Consider the following 24,099-nt stretch of genomic DNA (forward strand, 5'->3'; position numbering starts at 1 on the left):
TTCATTTCCATGATAACATGTGCCATTAATTTGGACGCAGGCTAACCCCTCCTTTGTCATCAAACTGTTGCACTTAGATTAACCAAGACAAAGGCATTTTTTTTTTCCTAAGTAAACCTACTTTCTTCTCCATGCTAGCCATGACTCTTGGCAAAGATGCTTAAGAGAGGAGCTTGGAGGAAATGAATAATATTTTTGATTCTAGAGAAACAAATGCCAAAAGTCAATTTTAGAAAGATAATACAGTTTCAATTGACTCATATGTTTGTCAAGATGCTATGACTCTGTAGAGCCCCAGTGAAAGGAAGAAGCTGTGATTTTAAACTGCATAATCTGTTGATCTTTTGCATTGTTCAGACTTTTGCAATCAGATCTGTATTTCAGTTAATAAAAATAAGGCAGTTACTCAACATTTTTTATATTCAGGGCAGCAAGCAGACCAACTCTCTGAGACACCAGCCAACTGCCTCTAGTAAAGCCCAGTTAAATGCAATCACATGCAGCCGCACTCCTCCATCTGACAAGGCAGCATTCCTGCAAAAGTGGTTCTCCCTCACTAATCCCGTCATTAAACCTGAAAACCATATCCTATTATTTTAATTCATCTGGCAGTAGCTCGCCCCGGTTTAATTGCACACCCGTACAAATTGATATGTCGCTTCGGCCCAGACGAAGGGAACCCAAACTCCACCGCGAAGCTGTCAGCAGAAACACACTGAGCAAGTGTTCGACAGCCCCATTTGACACATGGCTCTGTGTTATACCTATGAGTTTCCAGGCCTTAACTGAGCACGTTTGCATGATACTGTAAGGGTTTAAGGTCTCACTGGTAAAAGCTCTATTTACTCCCTGGGAAGTCACACACAGGGTATTATTTTAGTGGTCTGTCAACACAAAGCTTCAGTCTGACTGGGGTTGTGCCATCCCAGGCATATATTAATGAATCACTCAAACAGAAGCCGTAGCATCTTAATGCAACCATCCTTTTAAAAAATCAATCAGAATTAAATGTAAACCGCAAAACCAGTAAGTGAATGTATTGTTAAGAGGTTTTGATTAAAGCGTTTGAAATTAAAAGGATCAGACTGAGGATCAGAGAAACATACCGCAAAATCATCAAAAGAAGATGAGGAGCAGATTTTGTAGCCCTTGCTCTTGAGGGAGATAAATCAGTACTTTGTATTTTATGTAGGGAAAGGGTTGCAAAACTTGGCCTTTTATACACAGAAAATGTTCTTAACTGATCTTGAGCCCTTGAAGACAATTAGTCCTCTGGTGTCTCCCCTGCGAGGAGTCTCTGGTAGCAGGACAGCAGCCCCGAAAGGAGGTTTCTCTCCTGTCACTTGGCTGGATGTGCCAGGGTGACTTTCAGCACACCACCAGCATGGTGACAAGTGGCCAGATGCTGCAGCTCATCCACCTCTACTTGCTGGAAGCAGAGAAAGCTTTTTATAAGGCAGTGCTACCACCGAGTGAGAGAATTGCTTATGTTGCCTGACGGGTACAATTTAATGCTTTTATGTCATAAAACTCCTTGCACTGAATTTCTTACAGAATAACAGCAGTGTGCCATATCCTGGTTTTTACAGGAAACCTTAAACATCGACATGAATTTTTGTTTCCAGTCACACTAAAAATGAGTGAAGATCATTAGCCCTGTAGGCACTTTAACATGGTCAAACCCTGATCCACGCAAAATCCCCACTAAAACTCCATTCTTCTATTTATCTACCAAGCCTTCCATTTCAATCCTAATGTCATCTAAAATTTACTCCTTCCTTGGATGTGTAGGTATAAAAATTGAGCGTTGGATATAGCCTTTGGATTTGAGTCTGTATATGCACTATCAGAGCTGAACTCAGAGCAATGTAACTGCCCTCTAGCAGTTATAAAGAGTCAGCGATTCCAGCACGGCTTGTGCGGTGAATAGAGCTCTAAATCCAGATGCTAGTTTACAGATAGTCTTTCAGCTCAATTACAGTAAACTTCTCATTTTTAGGCTACCCAAAAGCCACAGAAATTAATCCCCTTTGCAATATGCCTCTGCTAAACTGAAACCTGGTTAAACACATGCTTGAAGAAGCCACCTGAATTTTTCTATATTTACCACACATTTAAAAGTCATATTTGTAAGTGACAGAGCAAAACAAAACAAAATCAAAACAAAAATAGGTTCTCTGCTGAGAATTTATGTGGCAAGCTTTGCCCCAAAGTGTGTTTTTATAGCCTGGTTATAAACCCCTGGAAACAGAAGGGTATATAATGGAAACACTGACAGATCCTTACCTAGAATATTGCAAATGAGCGCACCATAAAAATGACTAATTACAGATATTGTAAAACTCAGCTTAGCTCTCAGGCTCAGCTGCTGGGCTGGAGGGGGGAGATGCAGACACTGATAACAGAGGGCTCGGCCTCCGCTCCTGTCGGTATTGTCTACATACAGACGGGGAGCTTCTAGTTTTGACCCTTCATTAATGGCCATGACCATGACAGGAAACACTTTTCATAATGTTGTGAGCTTAATGGCAAGAAGAGTGTTTGCGGGTTACCTGGCCTGCAAAAAAACCTGCCCTTGTTCACTGCCTGCAACAAGTCTCTGGCATATGTCCACTCATAAAGTCCCAAGCAAGTTCCAGCTTAGTAGACCTCACCTGTCTTCTTCAGATGGGGCTTGAGGATGTGTTAGACCATATACCAAAACCCCAGATTCCTCTATGTGGCTTTCTCTGGCTTGTGAAGGAGGAAGGGAGTCGCTCAGAGGCTCTGAAGAGCAGCACAGAGGGACAAGGTGAGGAGCTGAGAGCTGCCTGGATGGAGTCTGTCCATATGAGGACACATGAGAATTAGATGGTTATTGCACTGGGGCTGGCCCCACCAAAAAAAAAAAAGACCAAAAAAAAATGAAGACTTGATGAAACCAAGCACCCATGCATCAGCAGGTGAAAAGTAATTTGGTTTACACATTTGGAGAAGTGTAGTTACTGTAAACAATAGTTTCCGCATGACTGCAGGGATGGTGCACATGCTCTGCATGTCATGGAAGGGGTCTGCACAACTATTGCCTGCTAATCTGGGAAACTGCTCAGGGCCAGACTCTGCCACTCCAGCGTGGTCCTGAGAGCTGATGTCCCCTGGGAGCTGCAACACCCTTGCAGGCGTTGAGGAAGGGCCTTGCATCCTTTCCACCCGTGCTGGGGAAGCTAACGTCAGCTGGCAAAGTAGCAGGCAGCAGGCTCTGGGCTTGGGGGAACGTCTCAGAGAAAGACAGCCTCCAGCATTCCCATTTCTCCCTGTCCTCCTCCCCTCTGGTAGGGAAACCCCTCTTGGAAGTGATGGTATCTCCATCGTCTTCCGAGCCTGGGTACATCACCTGTATGCTGGGCGCTGCCTTCAGTGCCTGGTTGGGCTGGACACAGATTCCTGCACGCTGTCCCTCTAGTGCTTGCAGAAACCCCATCCCCAAGGTCACAGCGGGCTGATCCGTCTGAGGAACTGGCAGCTGCATCCGTTAGGAAACCTAAGTGGAGCCGGTCAACTTTACAAGAGATGGTTGAATTGTTCTTATGCCGGAGGGGCCTGCTATTACAATAAAGGCCTCAGCAACAACGAGGGGACAGACCCTGGCCATGGACACCCCGAAGGCCTAAAGATAAAGGGTTGGATTACACAAAGCAGCCTCTCATTATCCACTCCTTGATACTGGTTGGTAACTTTGTTTTTTAAGGAATCCCTTAATTAGGTTTTACAGTGCATAGGTTAGGCATTTTCCAGCAAGAGCTTTATTGTAATGGGTTGCACATGTTCTCATACTGTATACCAAAATGAAACTTAGCTACAGGGCATTTCCTTCCGTTGCTCTTGCTGGGGAGCAGCTTTAACCTCTTTGCAGACACAAAGCCATATTTCACTCCTGAGAGGCCGCGGCAGTTCCCCGCTCCCAATCACTTGGGTCATTTCAACCCTTAACTGTGCAGGGAACTCGCAAATGTGCTGCAGGGAGCAATCCTGAGGGGGTAGGCGAGAGGTGAGACAGAGATGGAAAAGACCCAGGAGGTTAAAACCCAGCAGTGCCTCACTGCTAGCGAAGCCCAGGAGTCTCCCAAGGAGGAGCCCACGGTCCTCGGCTGTGCAGCACGTAGCCGGTGGCCACATTGCTGACCATTGCTAGACTTCTAGCGGAATCCTCTGGGCAACCTCCTCCAACACCAGCAGTGCTATATTTCTGTGTCACATTTCAATGCACCCAAGTCAGGACAGGTTTGGAAAAAGAGAAGAAAAAGGCAGTTTCATGGGAATGAAGACACCATTCATAGGTAAAAGAGAAAAAACAGATTGGGATGGCCAGACATTTGGATAGGATTTGTCTGCAGTCACCGGCTATGGTAAGATGTTCTCCTGACCCTGGACTCTGGAGATGGGTTACTTGGAGCAACCAGAGCTACTTCTTGGACTGTAGGTTTTTTTCAGCTGGAGATTGCTGTGGGACTGAAGAAATGAAAACTGTGTTGGGGAGTATGAATGCTGCTAGGTCACAGAAGTTACTAATGGATTCCTCTATGCAGCTCACCAAGCTAATGATGCAGCATGACCATCAGAAAAAAATCTCCAGCTATGACTCAAGTGTGCAGAATTTACCCCAGATTTTGTTATCTAGCCCAAAACTTGGAAACTTATGACCATCTTCCAGTATGAAAACAGTGATATCATAGGGGACTTCCATGTGGCAGATTCAGATCAAACAGAGACAGCTCAGCACACAGCATGTAGGGAAGCGGTGGGATGCCTTGCTACAGGATGTTGTAGAAAAAATAAGTTTATATGGGTTCAAAAGGCAAGTGGACAAATTCTTGGAAGAAAAAATCCTTCAAGTTATCTTAAGTACCCAACTAACCACAGTGCGCTTGGTTTTCCTACAAACCCGTTCCATTGTTTGGATACCAGAGCTACGGAAATAGTTTCTCTGGCAGGTCCTCTGAGAAGAGGCTGAAAACCTGCACAGCTCAGTGCATCTCTGCCCTGCCTGACAAGCGTGGGCAGGAAAGCCTAATTAGGCCGGTCTCAGAAACTTCAACCTGGAGCAGAGGACTCTGCTTATCCGCCCAGCAGCTCGAGCAGTTAACACAGCTAAAATATGCATTACCCTTAAAGCTGCTGTTGAGGGATTAAACCTCAGTCCCACAAACAGTCAGGGATGTGACAGCTCTGTGCACTCCGGGAGCCTGGCTGAAATGACATCTGCGTAAGTGTTTCTAGGAGTAGGAATTTGCAGCTGGGTTTTCCATGGTACCCGCTCCTGTTTGCACTTGGACCTTTGAAAATCAGGCTATTAGTATGCTCACATTGAAGAAGGGAATTTATGTTGTCTTAATGCTTTAAGCCTGAATTTGTCCTGAGGGAACAGTAGCAGAAAAAACAGCCATTTATTTTTAATAGACACCAGTGTCGTTACTTAGGTCTGGTGAGCTTAAAGGATTGAGAGGTGAATGATATCATCGAGGAAGTAATTTCTTTCTTTACTTTTTTTCATTCATCTAAGAAAAAAAATCCCACACAGGAATACAATACAAGAACCTTGCTATGGTTTGTAAATGCTTCCCCTCAGGATTGCAGACCTCATTTATCTTGTCTGCTGTCCCTTCCCCAAGGCGCAAACTTCCCTTCTTGTGCTGTCCCGGGGACAGGCACCTTTTGTCCACGCTCTGCCTTCAGCACACTCATCAAGGAATGAATCAGGTGATGGCAGAGGCGCCTGCAAACCCCCACATTCCTCCCTCCCAAGAAGACGGAGAAGCCCCTCTCAGCGAAGGAGAAGTCAGGATTTATCTGCAGCGACAGCCCCCCAGCCCAGGCCGGCAGCAGGGAGCAGGGCCCCCCACCCTAGGACACCTTGGGGTCACCGCAGGCCAGCCAGAGCACCTCGACTTGGCTGTGACCTTGCAGGAGCCCTTGCAAATCACATCTGGAATGTGTTTCAGCTTCAAGAGCAATAAATGAAAACACTGAACACAACAGGGTCGAGGCAATGTTGTTTGAAAGAAAAGGTAATGCTTTGACCCTTATTTGGCCCATGACATGTCTGGTTATTCTGCCAAGAACTGGGGAAGTGTGGAGCGTGGCTTGGGATGGGTAAAGGATAATAAGCTATTTTGTCATAAAATAATACAATTCATTTCAAGCTTCAGTGGCACCCAAGAATGGGAAATGTGACTTCCCCACACTTCAAGCCACTCCTTTTCTTTTGTCTCCAGACATCCAACAAGCAAACAAGAGCTCCAGTGGATTCACACAGAAACAATCAAGATCAGACAAGTTCATGCCATTTTTCAAGCCGTTTGGCAAACCCTGATTTGAGAAAAATTAGAAAAAGACTAGCTTAACTTATAAACTATCAACAAATAGAAATCCAACTCACAGTGACAGCATCAACATAAAAATGACACGTGACTTCTCTGTCATTTTTCCTTTACTTTTCACCACCAAAGTCGTTGGTGTGATTTCAGCACCCTGCTCCCTAAAACAAGAGGGGTCCCTTTGGCAGGATGCAGTAGGGCTGACTGCAGGTACCCCCATACCTCCCTCTCCTTCACTGCCCGTAGCAGTGTGCCACTCGAGCAATGCCCCACTCCCCTTGCTCGGTGTGCCTGGTCCTGTGGCCACCTGCAAGAACTATTGCCTGGGACACAAGGAAAAGTGCAGCAAGTGCTCACAGCATTCCTCTGGGGATATCCATAATCAGAAGGTATCTTCCCTTTCCTGAGCTGGTAGAATCCACTTTTTCCTTAGGAAAGCATTTGTTTGCAGATGAAGTGAACAGCATCCTTCTAGATGAGCCAATGCTTGTTTTATTTTTCAAATACAACTGGAGTAAAGCCTCTTTCTTGAACCTGAGAAGTTCAGGTCTAGATTTGGAAGGCTGCCCTTGCCCAGTTGATGCCACTTATATTCCCATTTATATTTCATTGCCAGCAGTGACAGACAATCTCTTCTATCAGGTCCATTAATTTATTGCTTGAATGAATAGTTTTCCACTTAGAAAGGCAATAGCTCCAAGTTGTGAGTTTTCCAGCAGCAGGACCCATTTCAGAGCTACCTACCTTCTCATGCCCTAGCTGGCCCCAATCTGTGGATTTCTGCTGTGCCCCTCTGAACCCTTCTTGGAGGCCTCACCCCACCGCACATCAGTGAAAATATGGGGAATTCGAGCCAGGGAACTTCCATCAGAATGATGGAGGGGTTTCAACTCAGAATGTATTACTGCTGCAGCTGAGAGCGCTGTCTCTCAGAATGCTGAAGGGAGCAGAAGGCAGTGATGGGCACAACAGGCTGGAGCATGTGGTGCTGGAGCCATCATAGCATGGCACCATTTGGCTGCAGGAGACAATCCCTGTTACCACTTTTCATGGGCTACGGCTGCAGGAGGCTGCCAAGAAAGTGATGCCCCAGCATTGAAGTTTTTGGTTCTCCATCCTGTGGTCCCCGGGTAGGCACAGATTTCCGTGGTACCATTCCCACCATGGGGTTGGGTAGGTTCACAGCCATGTAGCCCTCCTCTCTCCACGTCTGCTGGAATTTCACCATATCCGTGTCACAGTGTTGTGTCTGTTTCATTATTTTATAAAAGGATTTTATGTCTTCCTCTTCGAGCCTGGTTTGTTACTACAAGTAGGGATGGGAGGGAGAAGAAAACTTACTTGACAGAGGCTGCAGAGCAAATACAGCACACCACAAGCAACCAGCTCCCCGTTTTCATTGCAGCAGTTTCAGGCAGTATCTCACTGGCTTTTTCTGCCTGATTTTTAAATTAAAAAAGCAAAAAAAAAAGCCCGACCACCCTCTTGCTGAATAACTGGCTTACAGAAAGCTGTCGCTTTTTCTCCGAAAGGATTGAGAAACAGGGGCCTTCAATAGGTTCTTTGTGCAATTTTATTTTGCAGCTTCCAGCCCAAGACAGCATTTCCTGACCCGTGAGGATATGCTGCCCTCTTCCAGTCTGGGACACTGCAGCTCAGCAGTGCCATGGAGACACATCTCCATGGATCTGCAGGATTAACCCAAAGAATCAGTAATCCTCCACTTCCACAGGTCTAGTTTCTCGTAGCAGTTAGCTAACGGGTCAGGCAGAATTCCTTAAAAGCGTAAGGGAGTAGGATCACGTTCACGCAGGCTCTTCCGGACCTCGCATCCCCTGTCTGCCCTCCCTCCTGCCCAGTTTGCTATGCTGAGCCCCTCCACCACCACATACTAGCCCCCGACACCTCTCCTCACCTTCCCCGTCATTCAGCCAAGTACCTAGGAAGTCTCCTTCCACACCTAAAGAATCCTACAAAGAACAAGAAAATCCTCCAATATCTTTTACTAAAATGTCATGATCTGGGAGCCTCCACCAGGAAGCTGAATGTTTGGGGGAGGACAATAGAGATGAGCGAGCAGGAGAGAGCGCCAGGAGCCTGCCTTAGCCAGTTAAGAGCTGCAAGCCTTTTTCTCACCTTTGTGCAAGGGGGACAGATGAGGACTTTACAGCCCTGAGTGGGACTCTGGGTTGTCACACCTGCAGCTCTCACAGGTGCCTGTGTGCCGGGAGATGCCCTCCAGCAATTCCCCTGTGACTGCTCTTATCAGCTGCTGAAGATTAGAGGTACCTTGGAATAGCAACTTCAAGGAAAAATGGAAGGGGAGAATTGCATTTCAAAGAAAGTTCTTGAAAGAAACCTTTGAAGGGCCCTATTCAAAGGTTCACGACTTGATATAACCATTTTAAAAAGATATAAATTCCTGTTTGGATTTGGGATTGGCTCTCACCCCAGCAGGACAGAAAAGCTGCCTTCTTTATACGAACACAGTCCCAGCACAACACAGGAGATGAGATCCATCTGATAACATCTTACATTACTTTCAAGCTAAAAAATCCAAAGGTAATACATTAAGGTAAGACCTACTCTCACATATGCATGAATAACTTCCATAAAAAGACATGAGCTTGTGCCCATAGCTTTTCGGTGGTATAAAGAGAGCTAAATGTTTGCAAGGCCTGCTGTGTATCAGATATCCTAGTGAAAAACCACAGTCAACATTTACATCACTTACTGCTGAAATGTTTCCAACCCAGGATTAAAACATGGTAGTCACTTCCCAGCTGGCACAGCAGCTAAATCAGATGGCCACGCTGAATTGAAGCCCAAACACAGGCAAACCTTGGGCACAGCTTACCTTTTGCTGGTCCCTAATGGGGTCCAGTCCTCCCCACTCATCCCAACTATGCATCTGTCTGGCAGTAGCATCGCCGCACGAGAGTCACCAGGCCTGACAGCACCAAGACGCATTTGGGCTGGCAAATTGCTATTAATGGGTCAAATCAGCTCACAAGCACAAAAATACCCTGTCTGTCTAATTTCCTGATACACTGTTTCCTGGTGGATTTTCTTATGTTTGGAATTTTATTTCTCTTGGAAAAAAATATTTTATTTCTAGATATACTGAGGAAATAGCTGATCTTATCTATTCTATTATAGGTGGCTTTTTAAAAATAATATCTTTAATGATGCACAGCCCTCCATTTACGCAAGCCTTGGTTCAGCTAAGCCCTTAGCCCCTGTGTGGCATGAAAAGTGTGTTTAATGGGATTCAGCAGGATGTATTTTTAAGGATATACTCAACCCATTTGCTCACACACAGTCAGGGCTCTTACCACTGCAGCTCTCAGCCCCTTCTTCCTTTTTTGCATTGTGACGCCAGTTTGGCCATATCTGAACCTGCATGGGGAGACCTTCCTTCACCCTTTCACGTTCCCCAGCAGCAGCCCCTCATCCTGGCTGTGACCTTTGCCTGTTTCTGCAATTCCTGTAGGCAAACATAGGAGTGTCCCAAGGATGCTCGCAGTGACCCCGTGGGGAGGACAAGGTCTGCCTATGCTGCCCAGCACGAAGAAGAATCTGAGGTCCATGCTCCAGCCTTCAGAGCCAAGGCAGCTGCACCAGCACACCCAGTGCCCGAATGCTGGTGGAAAATTCGCATTCAGGTGCTGGGCTACGGTGGTAGCACCAAGCAAAGGGCACAGGCTGCCTGAGCAGGGGCCCGGCAGCCGGCCGCAGTGGGGAGGAGCGGACAGTGAGTGGTTCAGCCTCTCCCCTGTAGCATCAGCATCTTGCAGGGCTGCACAACTAGAGAACTGGGCAGAAAGCCAGGAAATCTTGAGTTATATTCCTGATGCTGCCATTAATTTCTTATATGGCCTTGGGCAACTTGTATCACCTGCCAGTTTGGGTTTTTCCTTAGATAAAGTAGGGAAAATAGTTAACATCATGGATTTATAGAGCTTAAAGCTCTACAAAGAAGAGTCTGGTCTGGCTTCTCTATATCAAAAAAACCTTTAATTTCACTCAGTTGTGCCTGAATCAAGGCCAATTGCTTATGTCTGACCAATATATATCTCTCCATCTCTTACAGAAGAACAACTTATCTTCATCTGAAACATCAAGAGATGGAGAAAAGCCAGCACTTCCCTTGGTATTTTCCCCCCTGTGATTAATTCCCATCCCTATTGAACATTCAAGTTTCATTTCCCATTTGAATTTTTTGGGATTCTTCTTTCAGCCCCTACTTCTAACAATGCTTTTTTCTGCTAAATGAAAGTGTTTGCATGATTCGGTATTTCTCCCCATGGCTTATCCACACTCGTTGGTGGGCTACGGGCAATAATGGCAAAGATAATTAAAATCTGCCCAGTGCTTTGAAATATTAAGCTCATCTCTAAGGCCCATTATCCTGTTCAGTGTCAGAGGTACCACTGACAAGTACTTGACTTCAGCCTTTCAGGCAGCGCGCAGCTGCCAGAGAAAACCAAGAGTGGAAAAGTACTATCCCTTCAGAAAAACAGATGTTGCAGCTCCAATTTGTCTTCTGCCAAGACAAAGGAGATGCACTAAATTGATCTTTTGTAAAGGATTTTGTTTTGCTTCCAAGATTAATATCACAACAAACTGGGAGGCACCATTCCTCAGGGTGCAATGCTATATTGCAGAACTGAGCCCAAATACCCATGCTGAGCATAATTTAGTTAGTCTGAAACTATGTCTGCGGAGGGGGAGATAAACTTTTTCCATCCAGTAGTACTTTATCTAAATAATCTCTCTATCATCTCAGTATACAAAGGCTGACCACTCAGCTTCAAAGCCAGGCAATAGCTTCTAGGCTTGACGCTGCTCACCATGGAGTGCCAGTGGTGGTCAGAGCCCTCGCTGGTGGCCTTCACAGGGCTGCTTGGTCACACAAAAGGAAAAGAGGGATGAAGGGATGGGAACGATGACCTGGGCCATCTTGTGAGACAGTTGGAGGGCTCTGACTGGAGCCAACCATTTTCACTGGCCAGAAAACCTCATCTCAAATCATGCAACGGGGTAAAGGACACCCAACCAGGGCTCCAGCTTACAGGGAAAGTGACTTCTTGACACCTTTCACGGAAAGGACAGTCTCTTTATCCACAGACCAGAAACACTGCAGTTTATATGCTGGCTTTTCACCCTAGGATCACGTCTGCTTGTCACCATTAATGGCATTCTCCTGCAGCACTTTTTGCCCCTTACACAAAGTGACAACCCCTTTCCCAAACACACCGGTCCCAGACGTGGCTATTTTTCCCTTGCTGATGTGAACCATTACATGTCTTCACCAGCCACTACTTTGCTTCTCCTCAGCGGTATTTGCACTTCAGCAAAAGGACTAAAAATCCCTAGTTCTACAACCTGCTCAGGATGAACAGCAGCATATAATTTAAACACATTGATTCAATGCTTCTTAGAACAACAAATTAGTCCCGATTTTTTTACACAGCATCTCCAGCAGAGTGAAACAAGCATAATCATCGGGAATCAATAAATTCCACATACTTGTTTCACCAACGCCCAAATCTCTATGCTATGACAATTTGTGAACAAGGTCTATACACACCCCACACACAAGGTATAATGGATCAACAGAAATGACTAGACAAAATAGAGCTTTTAGGATTGCTTTTTTCTCTGCACTGTGGGAAATCTTTTACAATGGTGGAAAACACATGTAATGTACTACCTCAAGACAACAGCAATTCTCACTGATGCATGGAAGTGCTCCTGAAGCAAGCTGACCCCTTTTCTGTTAGGGCTAGTCTACACAAGGAAGTTTTGCAAGCCTAATTATGTCAGCTAGGAGTGTGAAAAAACAAATACATCATCCCTATGAGAGAGAGAGCTACACCAACAAAAAGCCCTGGTATGGATGCACTGCTACAAAAGGAAGGATTTTTTTTTTTCTTTCCAGTATAGCTAATTTTGTTTGGGTAGCTCCAATAAACTACACCAGCAAAAGAAACATCTTGGCTCAAATAACTGTGTTTCCAGTGTAGGTTGCCAGTCCGGCGATATCTGTTTGTCAGCACATTCCTCCTGCTGGGGAGGAGAGACCTAATGCTAAATTCTCTGAAGTCTTTACCTGGGATAGAGGAAGGCTAAAAGAAGATCAGGCTAATAAATATCTAAAAGGACGCCGAGACACAGTGTGGTGAGGGGGAAAGCTCTGGCTGTTCTGAGCCAGAGGCTGGCCCATCAGACAGCGCATTCCTGCCTGACATGCGCCCTCTCGGCTGCAAAGTGAGTTTCTTGTTGGAGACGATCCCCAGCCAGAGGGTCGCTCTGTGATAACACGCAGTCATTCCTCGGCTTCTGGCATGGCCCACTGCCCACATCAGTGGCAAGCTTCTGCTTCATGTGGGGGGCTTATAGTTGGACCTCAAGGGTTTTTGTCCTGCCTGTTGTGGGCACAGCAGGTTGTGAGATGGTACCCAAGGTCATAGCTACACCGCGCTCTGGGGATGTGATGACAGAAAATGCTTCTTTTAACCTAGGGTCAAAACAGGGTCTCTCTGGTTTTACTTGGAAGCTGCAGACAAGGTACACTGGACATACTCAGGCTATGTGATTCACCTTTCCCACCCACTGCTACTGAGCCGAATTTTTGCCTAATGTGAGCCTAATGTACTCTCACAGGCTGGCTTCCACCTGCTGGAATCATGTGGCTGACTGCAACACAGCCAGAGCCAGAGCCAGAGCCAGAGCTATCTTAAAGGGAAGGTTAATCTGAACAACCCCACGCCAGGTATATACTACCACTCGCTGCAAATGGGCACCTGTTGGGGCAAGGTGCGTTCCTCTCCCCTGCCCTCTTCTGCAGCCTTGTTTACGTAACCTGTAAGTATCCTCAGGTAGGACGGTCTGAGACCCTCTCCATCCCTCCTGCTCTGACCACTACACTCCTTTCCAACACAACAGGCGATTTCAGAGCTGTGTTTAACAGGGCTTCAAGGCTGTGGCCAGGGCCCCTTCCTTCGCATCCTCTGGAGCAGCAAGTCCCACCTTTTCCTTCTTGCAGAGCTGCATTGGCTCGCTGCCCTCACTAATCCCAAGGGGGGGTGGGAGGGTGTTGGGCTTTTCTTCCTTAATCAATCCACAGAAACTAGCTTGCATGAGGCTTTGTGTTTCTGTGGAGCAAATTCCACAAGCAAGGTGTAAAAGTAATTAAGGCGCCAGGCTTCAGCTTTCTGACATTGCAATCAATGAGCTGTCCCCAGGCAGCCACCTGCATAATGAAAGTGCAGCGAGCATGGAGAGGTGAGGGAGGAATCTAAAATCCGCAGCTTTTAGAAAGCCACATCATTTCTCGGTCCGGCTCTCTGGAGGCCAACAGATAAACAGCACTGCCCCAAGGAATTTCCTTCCTCCGAAGGTGGGAACTGGCCGGGAGCAGCCACAGCCTCCCATCCTCCGATGACATCAGCTTCCTCGGGCGTGGGGCGAGGGGACTTCAAAGGAGGAGTTAGGGGAAAAAGCCCTCCTGTGAGAACCAAGAAGGACTGCTTTCTGGCCTGAAGGCCGTGTGGCAGAGCCCCGTTGTCAGCAGTTCACCCCAGCACGCCCCAGAGAGACAATAAAAACGGGAAGGAAAGCATTAGCACAGCAGAGGCAGCCACGCAAAAGCGGCTGCAGGGCTGTGACCAGCGAGAAGCTGCCGTTCCAGTTACGCCGACCTAATGGTCCCAACGTAGCCCCATCTCTGTCGATATCTGAGCCAACCTGTGGACCTGCCTTGCTGGAAGACCACCAGTTTCCCGGGGCTTGTGTCCCTGGGCTGAGCTCACTGTGAACTTTCAGATGCCAAATCCAGGTTAACCTTCCATGCAGTCTCTGTCTAATGATGCTCCATGCACTTCCTTCTCCCTACAGCTTCCTCTACCCTTAAATCTTGAAGAACTGTAATATCTTTTTAGTCCCCAGCCCTATCCTAAGTTTTGTTGAAATTTGGCCAAGAACTTCCTGGGGGAAGAGGAAAGAGAAGGGACTGGCAGGCAGACATGGTGACACTATGTTCACATAAGCTTCATTTCCTTAGGAAACCAGGCTAAAAATAATAGTCAAAAATGTTGGGCAATTGCCTTCAACTCAACATGTCTCTCTAGACAGGAAGAAAGGAAGGAATTAGCAGACTGTAAGTTATATTTCAAGGTTTGTCCACACGATTTGAAGCATAGAAATTAGAAATGAAATTAAGAAGATATATTAGGTCGTCTTGCTCCTCCCTGGGGGAATAAACCTACAGCTGTTTCCCTTAGCATATTTTTTAGTGAAGTGTGCAGCCTGGTTTCAAATGATCCAAATGATGGAGCTTCCATCAGTTTTCAAGAGGGACCCATTCCTTTGCTTACATATTTTTCCTTTTCTTTTTTTTTTTTAAACAATTTCAACTTTTTTATCCATTGACCACGTTTCATCTCATTATTTCTAGCACACCTCTTAATTGTTTTATAAACTCACTAGAGTGGAAAGGTAAATAGAAGTGTCTACACATGCCACCTACATACTTCAAATAGCATCACAAGGTTCATTTCATGCTTTTGGCTGACTGAGAGGCTCTTATTCAATAGAGCTTAATGTTTTTAACTGTTTTTCCTGAAAAAAAAAAAAAAAAAGGCTTTGATTAATAAATTCCAGGGTTTTTTTCAGTCTGAGTTTTTTGGACTTCCCACCCTGGTTTGAATTTCAGCTTGAATTTGAAAGGCCCAACCCACTCAAAATATCTTCTAGAGGTTGTTCTCACTCCCCTTGACTTTTCAAAATATCTTCTAGAGGTTGTTCTCACTCCCCTTGACTTTTCAAAATATCTTCTAGAGGTCGTTCTCTCTCCCCTTGACTTTTCTACTTTAGTTTTCTGTTACAGAATTTAAAATTACTGAAAGGGAAGAGTTACTTCAATATGACTTCATTCCAAGAAAATAGCTCTCCTTTCTTAAATACACAGCTTCTTCTATGGTACAATAGACTGTTGCTTTTCAGCAGAGTGGGCCCTATAGATCTGGTGACATTTATCTCATGCTGTACACAAATCCTCGAGAGGAGAGGGTTGCCGTCTGTGTGCCAGCTATCACATCATTGCCCATCGCTCGCACGGTCAGAAGAAACACAGCGATGGTCCGACAGCACCGTTCGCTTTCTCCCGCCCCTGCCAGACAGAGCAGGCAGCAGGCAAAACCCCACACATGGCAGGCTGGGCAATGCGAAAGGCCTGAAGGGAGTTAGGACCTACCTAGGGGAACTAGGATGTGGACAAATCACTTGTCTAGCTGCAGGACAGCAAGTTAAATTAACTTCTTCTATCCAAGCTATGTGTTTGGAGCTGGTCTGAATTTGACAGCAAAAATCCAGCCACTGACCCGGCACAAGACTGAGGAGGTACCCAAGGATGAATTAGTGCTGTCATATATACTTGACAGAGAAATACATTTCTTTTTGCTACTTTGCAGCTATATAACATGAAAAAATGCTGTGAGGTATAACCAGCTTCAGCTTTTCCACCCTAAGTACAAACACACAGAGGCTTTGACCAAAACCCCCACCTTTAACATGCCTGTTCCACATTCAGAAGCAGAAGACGTGAAGATGTGTGAGTAGACACACTTTTCTTGGCCATACTGCACTTGTCCCGGGCCAGTTTCAGAGAATTTTATGAAAACAAGATTCCCCAACTCAAAATCATCTGACTGAGAAGACGGGCTGGTTTCTGGTGTTCTCACACCTCCCTGATGGATAGCAGCACATCCCCGGCTGCCAGCAAACACAGTGAGGAAACGTGCACATATTTGGGATTCATCCCTCAGCAACTCCTGGACTCCTCCTGCACCTCACAACCTCGGAAGAAACACTATGGCTCCGATATTTCTATGCTTGATCCCCTGCTTAAAAATGCCCCCTGTAACTGGGAACTGCTGGGAAGACAGAAAAAGGCTGGCTCTGTAGATGGGATGGACACCCACACTGGGAATATTTCCCAGAGCATTTATGGGTCTCGATGCCTCTGCAACCCTGCAGTGCAGAAGTCCCATGGGTCCAAATCCATTCTTTGTACGCACATCTGACCCACAACTAATTCCCCTGTTGTCCTGAGCCTCCTGCTTCACCGAGCCTAATGCCACACACAGTTTCCATAAAACCAAGAAGTAGGTTCAAGGCCATATTAGGCATAGTTAGAGGATACTACATGGAGGTTCCAAGAAGTCTGAGCCCTTTCCTGAGCACTGACGGCTGCGACTGAGTCAGCCTCGCTCTGTGCTGTTCTCTGCTAAGTCACTTTATCCTGAAGAATCGGCAGCAAGCGGAGAGCGAGGAGGAGGAAGCAGCGAGGGAGCACAGCCAGGAGAGGGTGTGCAGCAGGAGCAGAGGGCACCAGGCTGGACCTCGTCCCAGCTCTTCTGACGTTTGTATTACTGGTGGGAAGAGTACTCTGAAAATACAGCTTTCGTGAGGGTCAGGCAGTGACAGGAGAGAGAAGGACCATGGTACACAAACCAAAGCAGGATCCTTGGGGAGCAAAAGTGTTGTACCAAACTGAGAGGAAGAAGTGTATTTTGGAATGGGCTAATGCCAGAATATGCGTGTGTGTGTGTGAGCATGTGCACACATGTGTGTAAGCACCGTGTGTGCATGCACACACTCGCACATGGTTTTGTTTGGACAAGGCATTTTGGCAAAGTCAACAAAAACTAATTGCAAACAAACTGCCTTTACATTCAGCCCCCAAAACAGCTGCTCGCAAAGTTGTACCAGCGGGAGTTAAAAGCATCACTAGCTGTTGCTACATGACCCAGTAATTTCGGATGCTATACCTTCCGCTCCATCACAGTGCTTTCCATTTGCTGGCCAAAATGAACAGCGAGGTGCTGAGAGTCTGTTCATCTACTCATTCAGGGCTCAGCACCACTTTTCAGGAGCACTATATAAATTCAAAAGTTGCCTGAAATAATAAATAACTGTGACAGGTACAGAAACAAAGCCTGTAGCTCTTGGGCTAGTGTTTCCTCCTCCAGAGAGGTTTCTGTTCCCTTGTGTCTGCAGGACAGAACATTCCAGCAATGTTTCAGCACTGATGGGCCCTCAAGCCTCAGCCAGGAGAAAAGTCAGCTTTCTGGCAGAAAATCCTGACTAGCTCCTGGAACCAAACAAAGAAAAGGAGAAAAGATGAAATACTTTGTTTACCATATCATGACATCACCATCATCACTGGAGAAAAATGCAAGTTCATCTTTCTTCCCCGGGATGGCCCGTATGACCTGAATAGTTAGCACTGCTGGATAACGCAGTGGTGTCCTTCCCCCTCCGCAGAGAGCTCTGGGACCGCAGCACGGGCATCAGCACACACAGATGTGTTTGACCTCGTGGCCACCGACTTTGACAGGGTGCAGATGCAACCCAGAAATCTCCCAACACTGAGTTCCCTTTGCAAAATACAAGTCCAACAGTGATGTTTTTCCTCTCGGGTTGAGCCTGAATGCGTGCGCAGAGTTGCTGACTGCTTTGTGGCAAGCTGTACCATCACCCGGGATAGTGTATGTGCTCCGTGGAGACAGGGAATGATTTCTGCCCAGAAAGTCTTTGCATCGTCCACTGCTTTAATCCTTGGCATGTGCTGGCATATGGAGCAGGGATGAACATACCCAGGCCTTTACAGAAAGTAAATGATTTCCTCAAGAGGAAACAGTCACTTCAACTGACATCTGTCACTCAGGTTACACAGACGAGTTGTGGCTCTCTGGAAAAAACCTGCCTCCAAGGAAATGTCTGGCTTAATTCAAACATGTCTAGGTTAGCAGTCTTTTTCATGGATGGTTTAATCTCCCTCCGTTCACTCCCCTTCTACCCGTCCCCTTAAATTCCACAGTTATTTGTAAGTGCTCTGCTATTTTTTGTATAACTGTTTTTGTTCTCTGGTAACTGAGCAGTTGTTGAAGATTTCATGGGACAGGTAAAGGCAGGATACCCCAGTACATCACATTTTAGCTTTTTTTTTTTTTCCTGGTTTTGCTCCCATGGCCTCCCACCAGATTAGGTCCATCAAAACCAGTTTTAGGCTTTATGAGAAAGAGTCTGGTTAAAAGGAAAAGGGTGGGTTTTCTACTGGAAAGAAGGGCCACCACTCTATTCCAGGGGTAAAAAATGTCTGAAAGGGTGCAGAACTGCTGTGACTTTGACAACCAGAAATGCAGGAAAAATACAGTGCTAAATGGCAACGTAGCCAGCTGAGACATCCCTACAGTAAGGGCTTCCTCCACCTAACTGGAACTCAGATTGAGTTGTCAGAAAGCTCCAGTAAATCTTTGTACTTACATAAGACCAGAGTCAGGGGAGTGCTTTACTGCCCTGAGATGGAATGGAAAATCAGAGCTTCAAAATCCTTGCAACGGGACCATCTCAGGAGGGGAAATGGCATGGATCAACTGAAATGTTCGTTCTGGTTTTAATGCTACAGACAACAGCAAAGCAAGATAAAACTGTAAAAGAACATCCATATCTCATGCTTTCCATTTTTGAAACCACTTGGAAACATTTTCAGGACGCGGAGATTTACTGAACTGACCTTTGTACATGCAAACACAGATAGGTTATCCTAGATTGCCATTTTCTGATTACAAAAACCCAGTCAGAAAATTCCTGACCAGACATTTTACATAACTGCAAGAAAATGCCAAATCAGAGCATAAAGAAAAAATCCTGGCAGATTCCCACCTGAATAAAAATTAATGTTTTAAGACATTAATTCATTAAGACAGTGCTCCTCTAGAAGCTAGAGATCACTCATTTTGAGGCACTGGTAGGAGCCCAGGCAAAAACATGTTCAGTGGAAACAGCACCCAATGCAAAGATACTCCATCCCTAAGCCACATGTGTCAGATGGACTAAAGATCATTTGCTCTCAGCACCCTTTTTTTCTTTGTGATTATCTGGAGCAGAAAACCTCTATTCCCACCCGCTGTGCTGAGCTTTGTCCTGGAATTGAGCAGAGCACCCAGTGCTGAAAGGACTCGAGGGATCTCAGCAGGCACTGTTGCATACCCTCCCCATCCACAGCCTCGCACTGGCCCCAAACAGCCCAAAATAACCTGAGACTGTCCATGTAGACAGGCAGAATAATTCAGAAACATCAGCTGAAAAGGCCGTTCCTTTGTATGAACTCAGAGGGAATTTGTTCCCTCCAAGGGCTAGTAATTCATTTGAATGTTGACTCAGAGATGACATTATGGGCTTGTCCTTCACTATTGCTTCAAGCGCAATTTTGGCCTCAACAGTTTCTTTAATTGAATCTGATTTAGATGGGAGTCCACCAGCACTTCATTTTTATTTTATTTTTATGATTCAATTTAGCATTTAGTTTCAGTTGCAATCTGATTTTATTATAGTTGTTGCTAGCGGAAAACATATCCAACTATTACTAACACTACATAAATTCAGATGCTGTCTTAAGAAACATTCTCACACATATGAGCGCTAACATTTCATATATAATATGCCTACTTGTTGATAAGGCTTGCTGCATGACTCAGTGCCATGACCTTTCCAGAGGAAGTATTGTTTCAATGCATAATATGTTACAAAGGCAAAGAAATGCAACCTTTCCTATTGCTGTAACGCATGGTATCTTTGGGGCGTATCCTCAGAGAGCTGAAGATGATTCAACCATGCACGGTGCACTTGCTCCAGCAGGAGTGTCGTTTTGAGAATATATTCCTTCACCAAGGAACTGGTATTCACATACCTTCAGGACTTTTTTTTTATTAATAAAGGGCTCGGTTTCATAGAGCTGATTTCCCTTCCTGTGTATATTATGGATACTGAAAAAATGTTGCACCCTAGAAGTGGTTGTGCTGCACTATTTGCTAGCTAAAGGCAGTCAGAAGAGGCGTGATATTTCCAGAAGACCTGAGTATTCATGCTGCAGTATCATCACATCCACTGTAGTTTCAATAAGAAGTAAATTGAAGCCAGAAAGGCTGTCATTGTACCTTGGAGGAAACTTCCTAGGCAGTGAGGATAGTACAGGACTGCATCCGACAGCCTGGATAGGCTGTGGTGTCTCCATCATCAGCTCTGAGCCAGGACTGATGTGGGTAGAGCTGGTCTAGCGTAGCTCCGCAGCTCAGAGAAGGAGGGGGTGACTTTTTAGGAGGGCTTTTCTAGGCCTGTGATTTTACACTTACACCCAGGATTTGAGTTTTGGGATCTACCTGCAGAAAGCACAAGTTATCAGACACATCTATGTTGCTGTATACCAACAGCAACTACTGCATAAGCTGCCTTACCCAATGTACTGTTTGGTTTTCCACGCCACATCAAGCTCCACACTGGTGTGATTAGACTGTGATCTAGTGCAAAATTGCCTAGTTTCAAATCAGATTCACTGCAACAGAAACCAGGTAGATCAGTCCAGATTCAAAGGCCCTCAAGGCAGATCACTTTTAAACACAAATTTAGAAGAAATTTAGATTTAATTAATTCTTTTTTTCTAATCTAAGCTAAGAGCTTTTGTAACATCTGAAACTTTTATCAGGATTGACAATGGTATAAGTACCATCCTGCCAGTTCCTAGAGCGCTAGCAAACAATCTTTCATCAACCAAATGAACTCTTACAGACAGAGGAAGATATAAACACCCATATGTAATGCACATTCTCTGGACCAGGTCCACCACTAGCAAAACCCTCCTGCTTCCCTGGAACCAGCAACACAAACTCCCTTTATGTGTCTTAAGTGTCCACAGTACAAACAATAACACACTAGCATGCTCTTGACACTGCTGTCAAAATAAACAGCTATTTATTAACATCCTACAAGGCATTATTTTTAAAAGAAATCAATTGAGCAGTGATGTCAGAAAAAAATATATGTGCCTCTGCCCCAGAAAACAGCATCTCCCTTTTACTTAAGACAACATCTGGTCCAGATAACAGCTGCCAAGGGCTAGAGCTAAGAGGCATAGTGATTACTGTTGCTTGGTGGTTGCTTGAGTGTTTTTGAGAACAACATTTTTTCGCTCTATGGTATCACTGCCAACTATTCCCTGGGATCCCAGAAGGACAATGCATTCCCTTTCTGCTGTTACCGGCTAAACAGAATAAAGGCTGAACATGATGCTTGCTTGCTCTCACCAGTCAAACCTGCACTAAATATAAAAAGATATTAAAAACTGCCTCCTCCTCTCTCTTTCTGAGGTGAAAACCTCCCCATCTTCACACAGGGAGACTTTTGCTGCCTTTTGTTCCTGTGGTTAAAGCAAATTTAAAGATATCAAGGAACCTCTTGAGAAAACCAAGAGAGGAAGCTTGAATGCAAAGTGAACTTACAAACAAAAAGCTATTTTTAGCGTTGGGGGGAAACTCTTAGCATTGGACAAACAATACAAGGAAGTTTCAGACACTGACTGCTAGGGAGAGCTAATATCCCCTTGTCGCTGCCCCACCTAGTCTGGATACAGGAATGCTGCTATATTCTCAGGCTTCTCACAACCCGCAAATTATCCACCTTCCCCTCAGCATGGTGCAAAAGTTCAGGGCTTAGGCCGAGAGACACCTGGTTGGCTCATACGCACCTCACCCTCCTGCTGCCATAGGTGATTTGAGGTCACAGCGTGGCCCTGATGGGACCGTGGGCTCCATGGTGTTGGTGGGGATGGGTGGTGGGACTTCCATTTGCAGTACTGCCAGATGTGGTAGTAGAGCACAGCTGGAAGCGTGCACCGGGCTGAGGCCAAAGAGCAAAGGAAGAGTCTTGTGTAGCCCAGGCACAGAATTAGGACAGAGCAGCTGGCCAGAAGCAGAACGAATGACATGAATGGCCTTGGAGCAACCCAGAAAGGACACTCCTGAACACAGGGCAAAATATCTAGCTGTGCTTCTGCCCTCCATACATTGCTGGACCCCAGGACATTGTCTCCAGTTAGTCAATGGAGTTGCACTGGTGCTCAGCAGCTGGGGATCTGGCTGTAGATTCAGGACATAACAAGAATGCTTTGGCAGTCCCCGTTGACGCTTCTTTTCCTCCTAGCAATTCAGCTTTCCAAACCCCCCCAGGCAAAACAAATAATATATTTTTCAAGCAGTTATCAATATGCAGGTTCTTTGGGGTGGAATGCTTTTTTACACAACAGTTTTTCTAGCCTGTTCACTTCTTGCTCTAGCTGCATTCCTGTTTATTCATTTGCAACTAGAGTGAGTAATAGGAATCAAAGTGGTCAAGAACAGCCTGTCTTCCGAGATCAGTGAAATAAGAACACGTGAAGGACACTGTTTCCCTTGAAATCTCTCCCAAACTTTGTATTGCCCAGAAACCTGAACCAGTGTTCAGGGAACAGAAGATCCTGGGAAAGGAATTTCATGGAGCAGACACATTTCTGCTTTTGCTGCTGCTTTTGCTGTGGGCTTGCAAACACTTAAAGCAAGGCTTGGGTGGACAGAGTCAATCAGAAAGTGGATGCAAGGTGGAACTGTACAAAAAATAGAAGCTAGACAGGATTGCTCAAGTCCTTATCTGGACCTGTTGCCTATATAGACTTGTGAGAGGTCAGTCAGGGACATTTTGTGGATCTGCCTGCGAGTGGAAGAGAAGGATATTTATTATATTGCAACAAGCTGAGCTTCAGACAGCCATGTGCCCTTCCAGGGACGAAATACAACTCTGTACTGGGCTGCAACATCAAGAGCGTAACCAGCAGATTGAAGGAAATGGTTCTTTCCCTGTATTCAGCACTTGTGAGCCCAAGTCTGGATACTGCATCCAGCTTTGGGATCCCCAGGACACGACACTGACAAAGGGGAGTGAGCCAGTGAGCCTGGCTTTGCCCATCAAGACAGTCTGGGGCCCAAAGCACAGGGCATGAGAGGAGAGAACTGGACTTGTTCAGGCTGGGGCAGAGACAGTGATGGGGAATCACAGCTTCCAGTACATAATGAATAGTAACAGAGAAGATGAAGCCCAGCATCTCAAAGATGCACAGCGAAAAGACACGTTGCAGCGAGGGAGATTTGGATCAGTCACAAGGAAAAAGAATTTTGCCCTGAGAGTGGTCAAACACTTGGGCAAGAACTCAGAAACCTTATATCCATGTAGTTTTTCAGTGAGTCTTTATGTTAGATAGGGAAAGGCCTCTACACCCATCAAGCACTCAACTCTCTTTGATCTGCTTAGGGACACTAAAATATACAGGCACCTGAACACCTTTGTCTAGTATGCTCCAGGAGGCCTGCTCATTTTTTCAAATGGCACTTATGCCACTGAATCACTTAGTCAGTTTTCAAAGAAAGTCACCTTTAATTTTGGATTCTGAGCCTCTCTTACAGGTTTTTTCAAATTGCTTTGTTCCACAGGTACTTTGTCCTTGTCTTTGTAAATAACGCCTGGGTGAGAAGATAGGGCTCTTGGTTGTTGCTTCTTTCTAAATAATTTCCACATGTTTTTCAGTGGGGGGGGGGGGGCACTCATTGCAAGAAGCCTCCAAAGAAAGAATAGGAAGAATTTATGTCTGATGTGGCTCTTGGTTCCAACACAGGGTTGGTCTGTATCTGCAAAGGGTTAAGGATTAGCTGACGGAAAACATTTGAGAGGCTCTGATAACAGAGCATACGCAAACAGTGGGATCAGGCTTACAACACTGCTGGTTACACATTGCAAATCACCAGCTTTAGCACAGGCAGTACCAGCCTCATACCCTGCACGTTTCTTCTGGGCTGCACTGACTCCTGCAATAACT

At 45.7% G+C, this 24,099-nt stretch overlaps 1 long non-coding RNA gene across 1 annotated transcript in view; it reads right to left on the reverse strand.

Moving 5' to 3' along the window:
- Window positions 1–24,099, reverse strand: part of LOC138686281 (uncharacterized) — a 151,959-nt gene that overhangs the window by 22,954 nt on the left and 104,906 nt on the right. The gene's annotated exons all lie outside the window — the stretch shown is intronic.

This window comes from Haliaeetus albicilla, chromosome 8 (genome assembly GCF_947461875.1).
Source record: "Haliaeetus albicilla chromosome 8, bHalAlb1.1, whole genome shotgun sequence".
In the NCBI taxonomy this organism is placed as follows: Eukaryota; Metazoa; Chordata; class Aves; order Accipitriformes; family Accipitridae; genus Haliaeetus; species Haliaeetus albicilla.